Source organism: Neovison vison, chromosome 7 (assembly GCF_020171115.1).
Source record: "Neovison vison isolate M4711 chromosome 7, ASM_NN_V1, whole genome shotgun sequence".
NCBI lineage: Eukaryota > Metazoa > Chordata > Mammalia > Carnivora > Mustelidae > Neogale > Neogale vison.
Window position 1 is genome coordinate 206771250 of NC_058097.1, and position 17808 is coordinate 206789057.

General features: G+C 44.6%; 1 protein-coding gene and 1 non-coding gene across 14 annotated transcripts in view; one reads left to right on the top strand and one right to left on the bottom strand.

The window, feature by feature from the left end:
- The window catches only part of PPP6R3 (protein phosphatase 6 regulatory subunit 3), a 141962-nt gene that overhangs the window by 90969 nt on the left and 33185 nt on the right, over positions 1 to 17808 (bottom strand). For all 13 annotated transcript variants that reach the window (XM_044260033.1, XM_044260043.1, XM_044260038.1 and 10 more), the window contains exon 2: positions 4739 to 4890. The gene's annotated coding sequence lies outside the window, so the exon portion shown is untranslated. The remainder of the gene's footprint in view (positions 1 to 4738; positions 4891 to 17808) is intronic.
- Positions 1446 to 1555, top strand: LOC122914782. Its single transcript, XR_006385861.1, has one exon. It is a non-coding gene; the product is annotated as a U6 spliceosomal RNA (small nuclear RNA).

The following is a 17808-nucleotide window of genomic DNA, read 5'->3' on the forward strand; positions in this document are numbered from 1 at the left end:
GGAAAGTAGATTAGTAGATTAGATGAACATCTGTAGTAGAATTTGGGAGGGGGAGCTCTGGCTACGAACCCCATTCAGGTGAAATGTTATCCCCCTAGAAAAAGAATTCCATTCTTCTCCTTAGTTGATCTGTATTACAAAATACTGACTAGTATTTTTTATATTTTTAATTTCATCAATAAAATCTGTAAAAATTTGCTCTCATTTTATATATATTTTTAAAGATCTTATTTATTTATTTAAGAGAGAAACAGTGAGAGAGAGCATGAGAGGGGAGAAGGTTAGGGGGAGAAGCAGACTCCCCGTGGAGCTGGGAGCCCACCGTGGGACTCGATCCCAGGACTCTAGGATCATGACCTGAGCCAAAGGCAGCTGCTTAACCAACTGAGCCACCCAGGCACCTTGCTCTCTTATTTTATAAATACCTATATAATATCCCCTCTTTTGCCTCTTGCTCTCAAAACCTAAAATATTTCCTATCTGGGCTATGACAACCTCTGGTCTAAAGGACCCTATATTTAAAATGCTGCTCCTCTCTGGGAATCCTTCTCCACTGGTTTTAGGACTCCTCGAGACTACTGGGTAACTTCTTAGTTTTTTTTTTTTTTAAGATTTTGTTTATTTATTTGACAGATCTCACAAGTAGGCAGAGAGGCAGGCAGAGAGAGAGGAGGAAGCAGGCTCCCCGCGGAGCAGGGAGCCTGATGTGGGGCTCGATCCCAGGGCCCTGGGATCATGACCCAAGTCGAAGGCAGAAGCTTAACTCACTTAGCCACCCAGCCTCCCCAACAGGTAACTTCTTAACAGAAGAGTTCACCTGGCATCAGACAGCATCTGACGAGCAGAGGAAAGGTGGGGGAGGGAGAAAAAGAAAAAAGAAAAAAAAAAACAGGAAAAATATAGCTAATGGTCAGGAACTGTTCCATAGTTTGCCACGGCGAAGACTCTTTGTCAGCAAAGAAAAACAAAATAAAATTTAAAAAGATAGAGAAAGAAAGGGAGAAAATCCTAACTAAAACTGCTATCCTGAGAAACGTTTCTGAAATTTTAGCCCTACCACTAAGCAATTAATGATACCTATTATGTAAAAAATCATAAAGATATAAAGTAGGGGTGCCTGGGTGGCTCAGTCAGTAAAGCATCTGCCTTTAGCTCAGGTCACAACCCCAGGGTCCTGAGATCAAGTCCCGTGGTGGCTCAACAGGGAGCCAGCTTCTCCCTCCTCCCTCTGCCTGCCATTCCCCTTGCTTGTGCTCACGCTCGCTCTCTCTTTCTTTCTCTGTCAAATAAAGAAATAAAATCTTGGGCAGGGGGAGATAGAAAGTAGAAGTCAAAACTCCTTGTTCCTGGAATACTTAAATCTACTCAAAGAGAAAAAATAATCCTAAAATAATTTAATGAGATATGCTAAGTGTTCACAAAAGAGTGGCCACAGAGGAACTGGAGTGCTCGCTTCGGCAGCACATATACTAAAATTGGAACGATACAGAGAAGATTAGCATGGCCCCTGCGCAAGGATGACACACAGAGGAACTGGAACAATACAGAAAGATTTGACAAAATAAGTAGAAAGAGAGCAGAGGCCTAGTAAAAGAGGAACCAAATGCACATAACAATAATAAAATCCTGGGGCGCCTGGGTGGCTCAATGGGTTAAAGCCTCTGCCTTCAGCTCGGGTCACGATCTCAGGGTCCTGGGATCGAGCCCCGCATCCGGCTCTCTGCTCAGCAGGGAGCCTGCTTCCCTCTCTCTCTCTCTGCCTGCCTCTCTGCCCAACTTGTGATCTCTGTCTGTCAAATAAATAAATAAAATCTTAACAAAACAAACAAACAAAAATAATAATAATAATAAAATCCTAAGATGGGGGGGCGAACAAAATGGGTGAAGGGGTAAAAAGGTACAGACTTCAAGTCATAAAATAAGGCATGAAATGTAACGTCTGGGGGCACCTGGGTGGCTCAGTCGCTTAAGTGTCTGCCTTTAGCTCAGGTCAGATCCCGGGGTCCTGGGAATGAGCTCCACGCCAGGCTCCCTGCTCCGCGTGGAGCCGCTTCTGCTTCTGCTTCTACTAATGCAGAAGACTAGACTCCAGGGTCTCCAACAGAACACTGCTTTCCTTGAGCAACTATCTCAAATAAATAAACCCCTCTATCTCAAATAAATAAATAAAATCTTTAAAAAAAAGAAAAAGAAAGAATGCAATGTATAGCACTGTGACTGTGGTTAATAATATTGAATTATATATTTGAAAGCTGCTACAAGAGATCTTAAAAGTTCCCATTACAGGGGTGCCTGGGTGGCTCAGTCAGGTAAGCATCTGACTCTTGATTTTGTTTTTTGTTTTATTTTTTAAGATTTTATTTGTTTATTTATTCATTTGAGAGAGTGTATGTGCTGACATGCACATGGGCAGAGTGGTAGGGGGTGGGACAGAGGGAGAAGGAGAATCCCAAGCAGACCTCCCGCTGAGCACAGAGCCCCATACAGGGTTTGACCCCACAACCCCTCAAGATCATGACCCAAGCCGAAACGAAGAGTTGGATGCCAAACTAACTGACCCACCTGGGTGCCCCTGCTTCTTGATTTGGGATCAGGTCATGATCTCAGGTTTATGACATCAAGCCCTCTTGTTAGGCTCCCCAATGGGCATGGAGCCTGCTTAAGATTCTCTCTCTCTCTCCCTCTTTGCCTCTTCCCACCGCCCTCTTAAAAAAAAAGTTCTCATTACAAGAAAAAAAAAAAAAAGTAACTATGTGATGCTGAGTATCGACCTACTGTGGTGATCATTTCAAAATATACACAAATATCGAATCACTATGCTGTCTGCCTAAAACTCACATGTCGTATGTCAACTATATCTCAATTTTTACAAGCTATGTGTTGTATTATAGAAACAGCTTTTAAAATCATTCTTTGAGGGTCAGCTGGGTGGCTGGTGACTCAGCCACGCAGCATCTGCCTTTGGCTCAGGTCATGATCCCAGTGTCCTGAGATCAAGCCCCACACTGGGTTCCTGGTTCAGTGGGAAGCCTGCTTCTCCCTCTGCTGCTCCCTCTGCTTGTGCTCTCACTCTTTCTCTCTCTCTCTGACAAATAAATAAATAAAAATCTTTAAAAATAAAAATAGGGGCGCTTGGGTGGCTCAATTAACTCAGAGGTTAAAACTTCTGCCTTCGGCTCAGGTTATGGTCTCAGGGTCCTGGGATCGAGCCCTGCATCGGGCTCTCTGCTCGGCGAGGAGCCTGCTTCCCCCCGCTCTCTCTGCCTGCCTCTCTGCCTACTTGTGATCTATCAAATAAATACATAAAATCTTTAAAAAATAAAAAACAATTCTTTGAACTCTAAGGTCACAATAGAAAAGTGGGTAACTTACAATTTACAGAGAACAGTTTAAAAAAACGTAAAAAAGATGTCCAACCTGTAAAGTAACCAGCCGAATTCAAGCTCGAGGTCCCTGTGGGCCCTGAAAGTAGTGCCTCCTCCTCCCAGCACGGCCCCCTCGGAAGCCGCTGATGAAAAAGGCAAAGTGCATCACAAACCGCCTTCTTTGCGGTTAGTGGTCCTGATGGTCTGACCACAGTTCGAAGTACACGGTCCTGACCTTCTCAGACCTAAACCCTCAACTTGGGCTGAATGCTCCACACAGCCAGGCAGGTGGGAAACAGAAGAGGCTTTACCCACAGGGCTAGAAGGCAGCCCTGAGAGAAAAAGGAACAATGGCAGGACCAAAACCAAAACCACAAGAACAACAACAGAGCCTTACCAGACAAGGTGCCAAGAGATGAATGAACACTTGGGGAAGAATCTGCCCCCTCTTTTTACAGAAAAATACAGAGAAAAGGCTGGAGAAGTCAGAGCTAGAAAAGAATCCTGCCTCTCTGGCCCAGGAGCTGGAGCTTCACCGAAGGGCGGCCGGAAGGTGGAGGAGAGCCGTTCCTGGGGGACCCAAGCGAGAACGGCCGCGGGGGGAGAAGCGGGGCCGGCTACGGCGCGGAGCTAGAGTGTCTCCCGAGAGAAGGAAGCCTGAAGCGCAGGCCAGTGCGTGGTTTATGCCCACCGTCTCCTCAAGACACAAGGAGCAAATGAAGATGGATGAACAACGTGTCCCGTTCGCCTACTGAGCCGCCGCACTGAGCACTTCACTGAGAGCCCCGGCACCATGGCCGCTTTCTGCAGGGCCAACTGTCAAATACATGAAGTCAACCTCTGGTCTCTTCAGAAAGTTCCAGTGAAGAGGTCTCAGATGAGAGCGGCGAGGACCTGAGAGGAGTCACAAGGCCGCCTCAACGCCGCAGAGGGCCTGCGGCCGGCGAACGACGGAAACCAAGCGAGCCGGGGCTCGGCCGCGCACGCGCCTGCGCACGCGCACGCGCACTCGCAGGGAGCCTGGAAGCGGCAGCGGAGCCTCCACCGGCAGCGGAGCCTCCACCGGCAGCGGAGCCTCCACCGGCGGCCTCTCTCCGCGGGCTCCCTCCGCTTGCCGGGCCGGGCTTCTCCTTAGCACCCAGATCAAGCCCCCCAAGGAAAAGAGGAATCCCACGGATCGGGTGCTGCAGATTCCAAAACGAGCCAGAGCAAACTGCGGAGGCTGCTACTGAACTTCCCAAAAATACCACAGGGTCCCGGCGCCACTCGCTGCCTGGTCTAGCCCTGGTCGACTAGACTCCAGGGTCTCCAACAGAACACTGCTTTCCTTGAACAACTATGAAGGAGACTCCTGATCATCTTAATGGTCTTACCTTTCAACCAAGTTTAAAAATTAAAAGAAATGTTTTCTTCTCTGTGGCTCCTTGCCCATTACAGGTTATCCTGGTACCAGGTGTCTTCCAATTCACTGCATTAGCAGATTAGCTGGAGTGAAGTGGGATGTGGAAGCGGAACAGAAGCTCTCCTGTAAGGAAAAAAGAGCATATGTTCACAGCATGCTCTGTTTTGGTCTGACGACAGCTGCCGTTAAAGATACTGGTTGAGGGTCCTGATTTCACATAGAACTGCACCTCAGAAAATTGGAAAGTTCTAGTTAGCTGAAATTTTTTCTATGTGAAAACAGGAAAGAAAAGCACTGTCATCCCTCTACCTCAGCTTTCATCCTACACGAAACAATAACCCAGAAATAGAGACATTATAATAGCATTATCACTGAACAAGTAAGAAAAACATATATATTCTTATCTTTATCTTATAAAAACATGAATGATATATTTTTAGAAGATTTTATTTATTTATTTGACAGAGCGAGAGATCACAAATAGGCAGAGAGGCAGGCAGAGAGAGAAGGGAAAGCAGGCTCCCTGCTGAGCAGAGAGCGATGCGGGGCTCAATCCCAGGACCCCAGGATCATGGCCTGAGCGGAAGGCAGTGGCTTCACCCACTGAGCCACCCAGGTGCCCCGTCAATGATATTTTTTTTTTTTAAAGATGTTATTTATTTATTTGAGAGAGAGACAGGGAGAGAGAGCATGAGTGAGGAGAAGGGCAGAGAGAGAAGCAGACTCCCCGTGGAGCTGGGAGCCCGATGTGGGACTCGATCCCAGGACTCCGAGATCATGATCCGAGCCGAAGGCAGTTGTCCAACCAACTGAGCCACCCAGGCGTCCCCCGTCAATGATATTCTTAATCAACCCAGGGCTGACTGTAATGGCACCACACTTTAAAATGCTAAACCAAATTTTAAAAGTAGCCGAGTAGTCTCCATGTAATACCTCTAAACACCATAAATTTCACCATGAAATGTAAGCAGAATATTGAGGTCACTGAAGTACTAACGACAGCCAAACTCTGTCTCTAGGGACAACTTTGTGGCTCACTGGGTTAAGCAGCTGCCTTCGGCTCAGGTCATGATCCCAAGGTCCTGGGACTGAGCCTCCTGTAGAGCTTCCTGCTCAGTGGGCAGTCTGCTTCTCCCTCTCCTTCTGCCCCTCTCCCTGCTATGGGCTCTCGCTTGCTCTCTATAAAATAAAATAAAATAAAATAAAATAAAATAAAATAAAATAAAATAAAATAAAATAAAATAAATTGTCTCTAATGTTAATTAATCAAACGCTGCACATGAAAGGACTATAAGCCATCTTCAAGGCACTTCACTGATAACACTGCACTGAAAACAACAAAATCCCAAACTACAAACAATATGCTAATTAAAAATCCTAGAAGAATGCAGTCTACACGGCATCTCAAAACATATGCTGTATATTGCTGCGTTTCTTCCATAAACTCACTACACTCAAGTCAATGTTTTCCAACAAATAAGGTAATAAATAGAAACAATGCTGACTGCTGACTACTTGTTAAAACAATAAAACAAACCAACCAAAACAGTAACAAACCCAGGTCAAGAAAAGATTATTTAATTCTAAACACTTTACCAGTCAAATGCTTTCTGAACATACACTTGAAAAAATGTAATTGATCATCTGAATTTTTGCTTTAAATTATGAGAGACCATGTGCCACCACCGTGATACTACAGTCCTCATACAAGACCAGGGTAACATGTCATTGTAAAAAGTACATCACTAAATGTTGGAGGTATCTTGAGCCCCATCCCAACTGTTCTGGGTGCTCAGGGTTCCAGATCCTTTTAAGAATCTGATGACTTTACATGCTCCAAAAAAAACCACATTTACGGGCACGCACACACACAAACTTTAGCATTTAAATTTGAGTGGTTGTAGGACCGTCAAAGACAATCTGCAATTGTTTCTTCTAATGGCCAAGACCACCCACTGCCCCCACCTGTAGGTGGGACACAGGCTCCCAGCAGAGTTGCAGCGACCTGCCGGCCTCACCAAGCCGCACGCTCCCAGCACGCTCCCATCCGGGGAAGCCAAAAGACAAAAGTTATCAAATGTGCTCACAGTTTATGAATCTGGGCGCTCATTACATAGTAACAGGTGTGCCGAGACTTAATCTACTTTTCTGGAGTAGGGACTCTGTGTAATTGCTCATACTTTATCCATTTAGACTACTAAGGGAAAAGAGTGAGGCCTATAATACTGATTGTAAAAAATATGGTAATTCTAAAGTGTGAGAATATAAGAAACAAGACCAAACAAAGGAAAACAGATTGCAACGGTGTCCGAGTGCAGTAATGGGGCTCCTGAGTCGCGAGTGTATACTGAATACCCCCTGAAAAACTCCAAGGCTACAGTGAAAAGACTACTCGGGGTGCTTTGCCTTGTTTTTTAAAGACACAATCCACAAGGACCAGGAGAAGGCAACAAAACTGGACGGGCTACAACGGAGCAAAAGGAGTACTGGCTGAAAAAGTTACTCAGCGAACACTCAGCTCCCTAATATCCCCACCCTCTTGCCCTGAGCCGGCCCAGCCCATGCCAGGCCGCGGTGAAAGTGCACTGGGAGGGCCCAGGTCAGCACAGCCGGGGACAGCCTGCCACCCCAACGGACGGGCTGTGTGAACTGCAGGGTAAGTGCTGAGACAGGCACACCCCACTGCTGGCTCAGCTCCAGCCGGACTCTCCTCCCAGGCTGACGATCCCAGCCAGGCCGAAGACAGGAATGTCTCCTGTCTTCAGAGTGAGCTAAATGACCTTTCGAAAAAAGAACCTGAAAATACTGACATCGGGGACTTCCCAACCAAAGAAGCACTGCTAGTCACTGTGCTGGAAAATTCCGAGCCAATGAGCCCCTCCCATGATGGGAGCCTCCAATCTACCACTCTGAAAAACTAGTATTTAAAAACAACAACAACAACAACAACTTTTCATCACAACTTTGCTCAACAGCTACGAGAGCAATACAAGAAGCTCCCACTAAGCCTTCCCCTCAGCTCACAACAGATCGCTGTGTCACTTTTCCTTGGGTACCCCCCTCTCCACCACCACCCCCCCACAAACACCCCAAACGTGAGAGCTATCGCCAAACGGTTCAGCGTGTATTTCCTAAAAACGAGGACACTAATTCACACAGCCACAGTACACCTATCAAAGTCAGGAATTTAACACAGTACTTGTTGGATTAAATCCTTCATATTCCAATTCTGCCAAATGTTCTGTAATGTCCTTCGTGGCAATCCTCCCTCACCTTCATTCAGGATCCTATGCCCTATCTCCTTTATTTCCTTCTATCTAAAAAAGTTCTGCATTATTTCTTTGTCTTTCATTGCACTGACATTTTTGAGGAATACTGGGTATGCATTTCTGGTAGGAATAAAAGAGGTTTCGTTGTTCCTAGACTGTAACATTAAGAGGACAGCATGTGTCCTATTACTGGTAAGCGTTCTGATCACTGGGTTAAGATGGTATGTGCTGTATTTCTCCACCATAAAATAACCATTTTTCCCTGAGTAATTAATGAGTAAATAACCTGTGGGAAGATATTTTGAGATTATGTTTCTTAAAACATTCACTCAGTAGTTTTACTACCCACTGACAATCTCTGTCTGAATCAACTGTTCTCTGATGGTTATAAAGTGATTTTTTTGTGTGTAAGTCTACAGTTCCTTCCTCCATTAGATGACATTCTAATTTTAGTAAAGTATGCCCCTTTCTTCCCACTCATCCTTTAATTCCTTAACATATGGACTCACAGATTCTTATTAATACCATTATCCACTCTGATGCTCAAGCAGTCCCACATTCGGCCAGCGACAGTCCCTTCAAGCAGACTCCCATGTGCTTTTCATACTTTGTGAGCACTTCCCTATTTCCTGGCATAAAAACATGTTCCAGATTCATCCTGAACATTCTCTGCCCCAGCTCTGCAATCATCCACTTCTCCAAGGAGCCTCACTTCTTTCAGTGGAGAATGTGATGTAGAAATGAAGATCTAAGAGCCAAGGAGGTCCACGGACAGCAGAGAAAGCTGGGAGAGATGGTCATTTCATACAATTCAACTCTATGTGCTGTGGGTACATATCCATGACTTTTATATATGAAGGAAAACTCAAGATCACCCAATATCTTAGGAAAGCCACTATCATAAAAAGTCAAGGACAAAACAAACAGAAAAGTACAAGCTGGCGGAAAGATTTACCTCCTACACAACTTATTCAGAGAAGACGCAGAGGAGAGAGGCTGTGCTGCACTGCCACAGAGGCAGAACTGCGAAGAACACAAAAGAGAACAAGGAACAGGAGAGAGGCAAGAAGAACCCCTGGGATCCAAGGAGACAACCGTGGCCCACCAGGGAAGGAGAAGCGGCCAGACTGGAGCAGGAAAGAACTCTTAGAAAGGTAAGGCTGGGAGAATACCAGAACACCTAAACGTCTAACTGGCTCAAAGTCTGAGGCTAAAATGGTTAATGTTTTCTTTTAAAGGGATGGGGCAGGCACAGAGCTGGCTCAGTCAGGGGAGCGTGTGACGCTTGATCTCAGGGTCAGAGTTCGAGCCCCACACTGGGTCTAGAGAGGACTCCAACAAATACATAAAATTTTTGTGAAAAGTAATATACTTCCAGGGAAAACCAAGTTATTTAGAAAAAGTATCTGTAATTCACCACTTAACATATAAAGAGCATACAGGGTCATAATGATAAAACTAAATATTGATTTAACCCCAACTGCGGTGAAATTATCTTGGGAAGATGGGGAAGTGAGAATGTGAGAGGGGAGAACAGAGAGCTAATCCCTACCTTCTACATCTTTTCACAACAGGAAATCAGTAGGTACGCTTGAAACTTCAAATAAATAAACAAACAGATAAATAAATACTGAGCATACAAGCATGCAAGCATGAACTTTCAAACACGCTCTTTCAGGGACGCCTGGGTGGCTCAGGTCATGATCCTGGAGTTCCGGCATCCAGTCCCGCATTGGGCTCCCTGCTCGGCAGAGAGTCTGCTCCTCCCTCTGACCCTCCCACTTCTCATGCTCTCTCTCTCTCTCTCTCTCTCTCAAATAAATAAATAAAATCTTAAAAAAAAAAAAAATGCTTGGGCACCTGGGTGGCTCAGTGGGTTAAGCCTCTGCCTTCGGCTCAGGTCATGATCTCAGGGTCCTGGGATCGAGTCCCACATCGGGCTCTCTGCTCAGCAGGGAGCCTGCTTCCTCCTCTCTCTCTGTCTGCCTCTCTGCCTACTTGTGATCTCTGTCAAATAAATAAATAAAATCTTTTTTAAAAAATGCTCTTCAGATACAGGGAGGTAAATATATGTATTTTTTAACTGGCTAATAATGGAGTTCAAAGAATTACAGGAGCCTTTGGGAAAAGAGGATGGGGAGGCTAAGGGAGGCTGCTTAGCCCAGCCTACCTGCTAGAACTAGCTTACTCTTAAGTATAAATGTGAAAGAGTCTGACAAAATGATTTCTTTAAGAAACTGCTGAGGAGAATGCTCAACTGGGTAAAGGAATTACGTGTTGAGACCAGACAGCCTAACAGCAGCGCACCAGCTCGGGACTGAATCTTCTAGCCTGAGCGTCCAGCTCATCTATGAAATAAAGAGTTAGGCTACTTCATTCACTCTAAAGAGTCTTCCTGTCTCAGTAATTTACGACTCTAACATAAAAACAAAGTAATCTAGGCCTTAAATACGGTGCCAGAGGCTACAGGCATGAGTTGATTAAATTCCAGAAAGTAAGCAGGACTGGGTGAAAAAATAAATGGGGAGAAGAGTAAAATGGGGGGGGGCCTTAAAGCCCCGGGGTACGGAGCGGCTGCTGACGGTGAGGGAGGAGTGAGACCCGCCTGCACTGTTTAGGGAATGAAGACAAAAGAGTCCCTGATCCCAGCCTGGAAAGAATTTAATATCAACAGCATCCAAACAAGCAACGACACGAGACCATGGGGGGGAAAGCTAAGTACGCCAAAGAGAGGTGTTTCCTTTGCAGGTTAAAACGTACAGATGATGGCAGAACCCATGAGGATGAGGAAAGGTGGTTCCCTCAAAAGAGGGGACCCTCCCCAGGTAGTTAACTTGTAGAAACCCTGAGTTTCACATAATAAGAAAAGGGCCTGGCCAGAGAGCAGAGTGTTACAGGAGTGGGAGCACCAGCACAGTGTGTGGAGCTAAAGGAGAAAAAGCAGGGATTTGCTAGTAAATAATGTAACGTGAACTCGAGCAGGTGATGTCCCAGTCCATTCAGGCCACTGTCACAATACCGTGCTGGCGGCTTATAAACAAGAGAAATTTCTCACAGTTCTAGGGACTGGGAAAGTCCAAGATCACAGCATTTGCAGATTCAGTGTGTGGCAAGGACCTGCTTCCTAGTTCACTGACAACTGTCTTTTTGCTGTGTACTCATGTGACAGGAAGGGGACAGCAAATCTCTAGGGTCTCTTTTATATCCCATTCACAAAGGTGCCAGCCTCATGGTCTAATCACCTCCCAAAGGTCGTCCCCCACCAACACCGTCACCCTGACAAAGTGTGAAGATTCGTTTTCAACATGCAAATCTTGAGGGACACACACACTCAGTAAGAGCTGGCGTCATTACATTATTCCCTCCGAGGAGATGGATCCACTGGGGCCCCTTCTAAAAAGGAAATCAAGATTTTAAAAAGAGCTTTTTTTTTTTTTTAAGATTTTATTTTTATTTATTTGACAGAGAGAGATCACAAGTAGGCAGAGAGGCAGGCAGAGAGAGAGAGAGGAGGAAGCAGGCTCCTTGCTGAGCAGAGAGCCTGATGCAGGACTCGATCCCAGGACCCTGAGATCATGACCTGAGCCGAAGACGGCGGCTTAACCCACTGAGCCACCCAGGCACCCCTTTAATTTTTTATACATTTTTATGTTTTATATTTTTACACACTTTTATATTTATTTTTGCCAACAATTCCTTAAAGGAGTTAAATTTTCTTCAATAGCCATAAAATCCAACCCTACCACCAAACATCTCAACTTTCAATACTCTGACCAAGGCCAATAAGGAAAAAGCAAGAACAATATAACTATAAAAATATCAGTCAGAAATGAGGACTGGTTTAGTCTAAAACAGTGAAAAAACAGATTCTCAACTCAACAGTATCTAAATATGTACTTGCTTAGTCACAGAATTTGAGAACAGCACGCGTGAACATCTACCCTTACAAATCCTGTGCTGTTATACAAGAGCTTTCAATCCTCGCAGGTATTAATTCCTATTTTATAGTTGAGGATAATAAGAAAGAACCGACTCCATATAAACCTTATGTAAACCTTATGTGATGTTGTTGTTGTTGTTTTTAACTCATCTTAGGAAAAAAGGCAACGAAAATCTCTCTGTGCTGTCATGTAGATTCCAAGATATTTATTCCTCACTGAGGCAAATTCACAAGAGGAAGCCATAGCTCTTACAGAACATGCAAGAAAGCATGTTCTCCTGTATCACACACCAAGCACGAACAATAAACATCCTCTCAATTACAAACAGGTGATACACCCCAAAGCCTGAACACATAAAAGCAAGGAACTCTACTTCTGACTAATGTCAGGAAGCCCGCAGGTAGACCCCTCAATCAGAGCAGCATTTAACACGGATCCTGACCCCGTTTCTGCAAGTGTGCTCGTTCATGTTCTCCCAAACATCCACGTCCAAAGAGATAGACTATAAAGAGATGGGAAATCAATCCACCTCTCTGAGGTCTTATTCACCATTTTATCCTCATCGCCCAGCACACTATGAATAATTTATAAAGTCCACAAAAATTTGAATATAAAAATCATCCAAAATGAGCACACAACTCATAATTGGGAGGGAAAAAAACCTAAATAAATACTCTGGATGACTTCAAGGCATCTTTCAACAAAAATTTAAACATATATTTGCATGTAAATATTTATATTTAAATACACATATCCACACACATAACTCAGCTGATTTCAGAAACACTAATGATTTTAATGATTTTAATACAAGCCATGGCAAGAACGCCAAGACTTCTAAATCGTTAATCAAAAATCGCTATAGCGGGGGGGGGGGGGGGGGGGGGGAATCACTATACTGGACACCTGGTTCAGTTGGTGAAGTGTCTGCCTCAGCTCAGGTCATGATCCCAGGGTCCTGGGATCAAGTACATCAGGGTCCTTGAGCAGCAGGGAGCCTGCTACTCCCTCCCCCTGCTTGTGCGTGTGTTCTTGGGCCTGCGCACGCACGCACGCACGCACGCACGCTCGCTCGCTCTCTCAGACAAATAGTCTTTAAAAAGAAAACTATACCAAGAATGCAAAAAAAAAAAAAAAAAGACTTTATTAAAGTATAAAGCATCCAAGGTAAATCCATAGTACCAATTTTTTTTAATTTATTTATTTGACAGACAGATCACAAGTGGGCAGAGAGGCAGGCAGAGACAGAGAGAGGGGGAAGCAGGCTCCCCGCTGAGCAGAGAGCCCGATGCAGGGCTCAATCCCCAGAAAACTGGGATCATGACCTGAGCTGAACGCAGAGGCTTTAACCCACTGAGCCACCCAGGCGCCCTCACAGTACCACTTTTTAAAAACAAAAATCACATGTGAAAGTACTTTAGGCAAAAACTCTGGCCCCTGACTGGATCACACCACCGTCTGGCTACGCACCCTCATGGGCACCCAAATCTCTGCAGTCATGCATGAAGCCAACCCAATCTAACTTGCTATTAAAATGAAGCCAAGTCAATAAAATTAGCACCCAAAGTACAGCCCAGAGAACCAACTTGGCCTGTTAAAACAGTGCGGAGATGCAGAGCCATGGTACAGAAGAGCACACAATCCCAACTGCCAGTTGTATTTAACTGGCTCAGCCATGATAAATGATCAAGTTATATTTGATGCAAAAGCTGAAATTTCGGGGCACCTGGGTGGCTCAGAGGCTTAAGCCTCTGCTTTCAGCTCGGGTCATAATCCCAGGGTCCTGGGATAGAGCCCCGCATCGGGCCCTATGCTCCACAGGGACCCTGCTTCCCTTCCTCTCTCTCTGCTGCCTCTCTGCCTACTTGTGATCTCTGTGTGTCAAATAAATAAATAAAATCTTAAAAAAAAAAAAAGGCGGAAATTTCCATAATCCAGGTTATAACTGCAAGAAAGACATCAAAACTTTTTATAGGGAACCTGGTAACCAAGTGATTAGTAAGTGAAAGAAAAGTTCAGAGACTGAAAAGTGGGCTAAGCACCCTGAAAGTGAGAGAATTTGTCCACTGAAAACTCAACCCAAGAATGGGATATTCACTGGCAAAACAAAAAACAGAAAAAGAAATAATAAAGAAAAGATCTTCAAAAAGATTCTTGATTACTTTCCTAAAGAACGGACTTAGTATGAACCAGAAAAGGCCACAACCAGCTATAACCAGCTATAACCCCATCAAAAGCTCCAAGAGTACATTTCTCCTCCTAGCTTTGAACAAAAGCCTAATTTCTAGTTGGCCGTTCTAATCCTACTCATAAGCCTTGGTTTCTACCACAATGCTTCTGCAGTTCTCAAAACAATTGTGTTTATAAAAAGGTTAAGTGCAAGGCGCCTGGGTGGCTCAGTCCAGTTAAGCATCTGATGCTTAATCTCAGTTCATGTCTTGATCTCAGGGTCGTGAGTTCAAGTTCCACTCTGGGCTCCAAGCTGGGTATGGAGCCTACTTTAAAAAAAAGGTAAGTGCCCCAGAACTGTGCTGTCCAATACAGTAACTACCAGTCACACACAGCTATTAAGTACCTGGAATGTGGCTTGTAAGACTAAGAAACCAAATCTTCAGTTTTGTTTTAATTTAAATAGCCACACTGAGGATGGATAGCGAATATTATTATACAAAGCTCTACCGGACATCACTGCTCTGACTCCCATTAGAATCAAAGTACAGAATAACACTTTATGGTCTATAATCTTGCATGAGTAAGTTCTCATCTCCAGGCAACTTTCTCAACAACAACAAAATAAATGTTAAGGGGAAAAAAAAAAAAGAAGTTCAGCTAGATTGTCTCTGTGACTGTAAATAATTTAGGGCTGCATATGAACTATCTTCATTAGAAATGTGGCAACGTAATGACAACCACACCTCCCTCAAAATCACAGCAGGTTACTCCCACCGGAGGAGGCACGCTGCCACACCGCCCCCTACACACCACCAAACTTGAGGGCGAAGACTTCAAGAGAACACAGATTCGGTTCAGTGAACTTCTGAGCAAGTAATTCATCTCTCTAAACTGATTCTCATCTGTAAAAGGAGAAGATGAAACTAAATTATCACTTAACATGCTTTAAATCCTAAATTTCTTGAAACACAAAATACAAGTGAAACCAGGATACTCAGAGAGATGAAGAAAAAGAAATCGATGAATAACCACAGTCTCAAACGCTTAAGAAATTAAGTAAATTTAACCAAGGTCTTAAAGTATAGAGTCCCGTGTATCCATGTATTCTGCTAGGAAACTGATTTGTCTCTTCAGGTGTGCCTGGTTTTCCATTTTGCTTTTTTTTTTTTTTAAGATTTTATTTATTTATTTGACAGAGAGAGAGAGAGAGACAGTGATAGAAGGAACACAAGCAGGGGGAAGCCGGAGAAGCAGGCTTCCCGCTGCAGGGAGCCCGATGTGGGGGGCAATCCCAAGACCCCAGGATCATGACCTAAGCCAAAGGCAGATGCTTAACAACTGAGCCTCCCAGGCGCCCTCAATTTTGCTTGAAGTCTGCACGTGAACACAATCTCCGAAGAATGCCAGAGTGCAGAGAGGTCAATGGAACACAGAGCTCGCAAAGGTCTGTACTATCTCTTTCCCCCATAAAAAGTGGACCAAGAAAGCCTTCCTCCTACATGGGACTGTGTAATCCCCATGGCTACATTCAGGGCTCTCCAACATTACCATATGCTTGCTTTGTCAGTGACCCACACCAAGTACAAGTACAATGTAATGCCCTTTGACAGCAGCTGTGGTTATTTTCAGGTGCTGTAAAATGAAGTGTGAATTCATCCCCAAAGCTTGTGACAGACACCACACCCACCTTTCCTGGGGGTACATACATAAAACAGGACAGGGTCCTTGGAAAAGAATCCTAACAGGTATCCAGAGAACGGAATTTAGATTAACAACTTATGTGAAATGTGTTAAGAGGCAGAAGATCAAGGTAGAATGAAAAGCTTAACACAGTTATTCAAAGACACATTTACAAATACCTTCTGTGGCCCATACCAGACCTAACATTTTTGTCCATCTTTCAACACAGAGAAAATCACTTTCAGAGAGTTTGATTGATTTACAGCATGGAAGGAAAAAAACAAAAATAAATTCGGCTTTCTTGTAGAAAAAAATGTTTTACCTGACACAGACTTTCCTTTGCATTACAGCTGATTTAACTAGGCCACCACTGATGACCAGTTAGTTTTCATTTTTTACTATTACAAACAAATGCCAGATTTCTTTAGAGTGGAACTGTCGGGTCAAGTGTGCATTTCTAATTAGAACATACTGGCAGGGGGCACCTGGGTGGCTCAGTGGGTTAAGCCTCTGCCTTTGGCTCAGGTCATGATCCCAAGGTCCTGGGATGGAGCCCAGCAGCAGGCTCTCTGCTCAGGGGGGAGCCTGCTTCCCTTCCTCTCTCTGCCTGCCTCTCTGCCTACTTGTGATCTCTGTCAAATAAATAAAATCTTAAAAAAAAAAAAAAAGAACATACTGGCAGGCAAATGGCTCTCCATGGAGGTCATACCTACCCAGACTCCCACAAACAACGAGGGAACACCGTTGCTCCACACCCCTGTCCTTAATGGTTTTCTCTTCTGAGCACTGTTCAGGTGTTTGAGAGCCATTTAACACTTCACTTTTCTGCCAACTAGCTGTTTATATCCTTTGTCCATTTTTCTATTGGGCTGGTCTTCTCAATGATTTGTAGTGGTTATTTCAAAGTAAGAAAATGAGCCCTTTGTCTGAAAGCATTCCCCCGTCCACTCATTCCAGTCTGGTGTCTATCTGCACCACTCAACCGAAACTGCTCTTTCGAGTTACCAGTGACCTCCAGATGGGGCCAAAGCCAGATGGAACTCTTTCTGTCCTCATCTTACCCTCACAAGCAGCAGCTTTCGATACAGCTGACCAGCAGACCCTCCTTATTAGAACATTCTTTTCACTTGGCTTCTTTGGTATCACAGGTCCCTGTTTCCTCACTGGCTACTTTTGTCTCCTCCACTGGAGGTTTCCTCCTCTCCTTTCTCCCCTACTGCCCCCCTACTAAGGTGGAGGCTGATGCAGGGTTCAGACAGTGGGCACTACCTAGTACAATCTCCAGAGCTGACCACATTAGCTGGGGTGTCAACTCACACTTGTTCCATTCACGCTGTTGCCCAAGCAACAGAAACAAAACCCAGGAGACTTAAATAAAAGAAACTTCTGTTGAATAAATGGAGCCATTTTAATGGGTTTTAAAAATAGCTCCAGGGGCAACTGGGTGGCTCAGTGGGTTAAAGCCTCTGCCTTTGGCTCAGGTCATGATCCCGGAGTCCTGGGATTGAGCCCCACATCGGGTTCTCTGCTCAGCAGCGAGCCAGCTTCCCTCTCTCTTTCTCTCTCTGCCTGCCTCTCTGCCTACTTGTGATCTCTGTCTGTTAAATACATAAAATCTTAAAAAAAAAAAAAAAATAGCTCTATAGGGGCACCCAGGTGGCTCAGTGGGTTAATACTCTGCCTTCGGCTTGGGTCATGATCTCAGGGTCCTGGGATCAAGCCCCAAATCAGGCTCTCTGCTCAGTGGGGAGCCTGCTTCCCTCTCTCTCAATCTCTCTCTCTCTCTCTGCCTGCTGCTCTGCCTACTTGTGATCTCTGTCAAATAAATAAATAAAAATTTTTTTTAAAATTCCTCTATAAATACAGTTGAGATACAAATTTATAAAACCAAAAGACCATCTCTGCACTTCAAACACAGGCACCCAACTGCTAGCAGACCTTTCCCCTTGAACGTGCCACAAGCGCTTCAAACTGAGAAT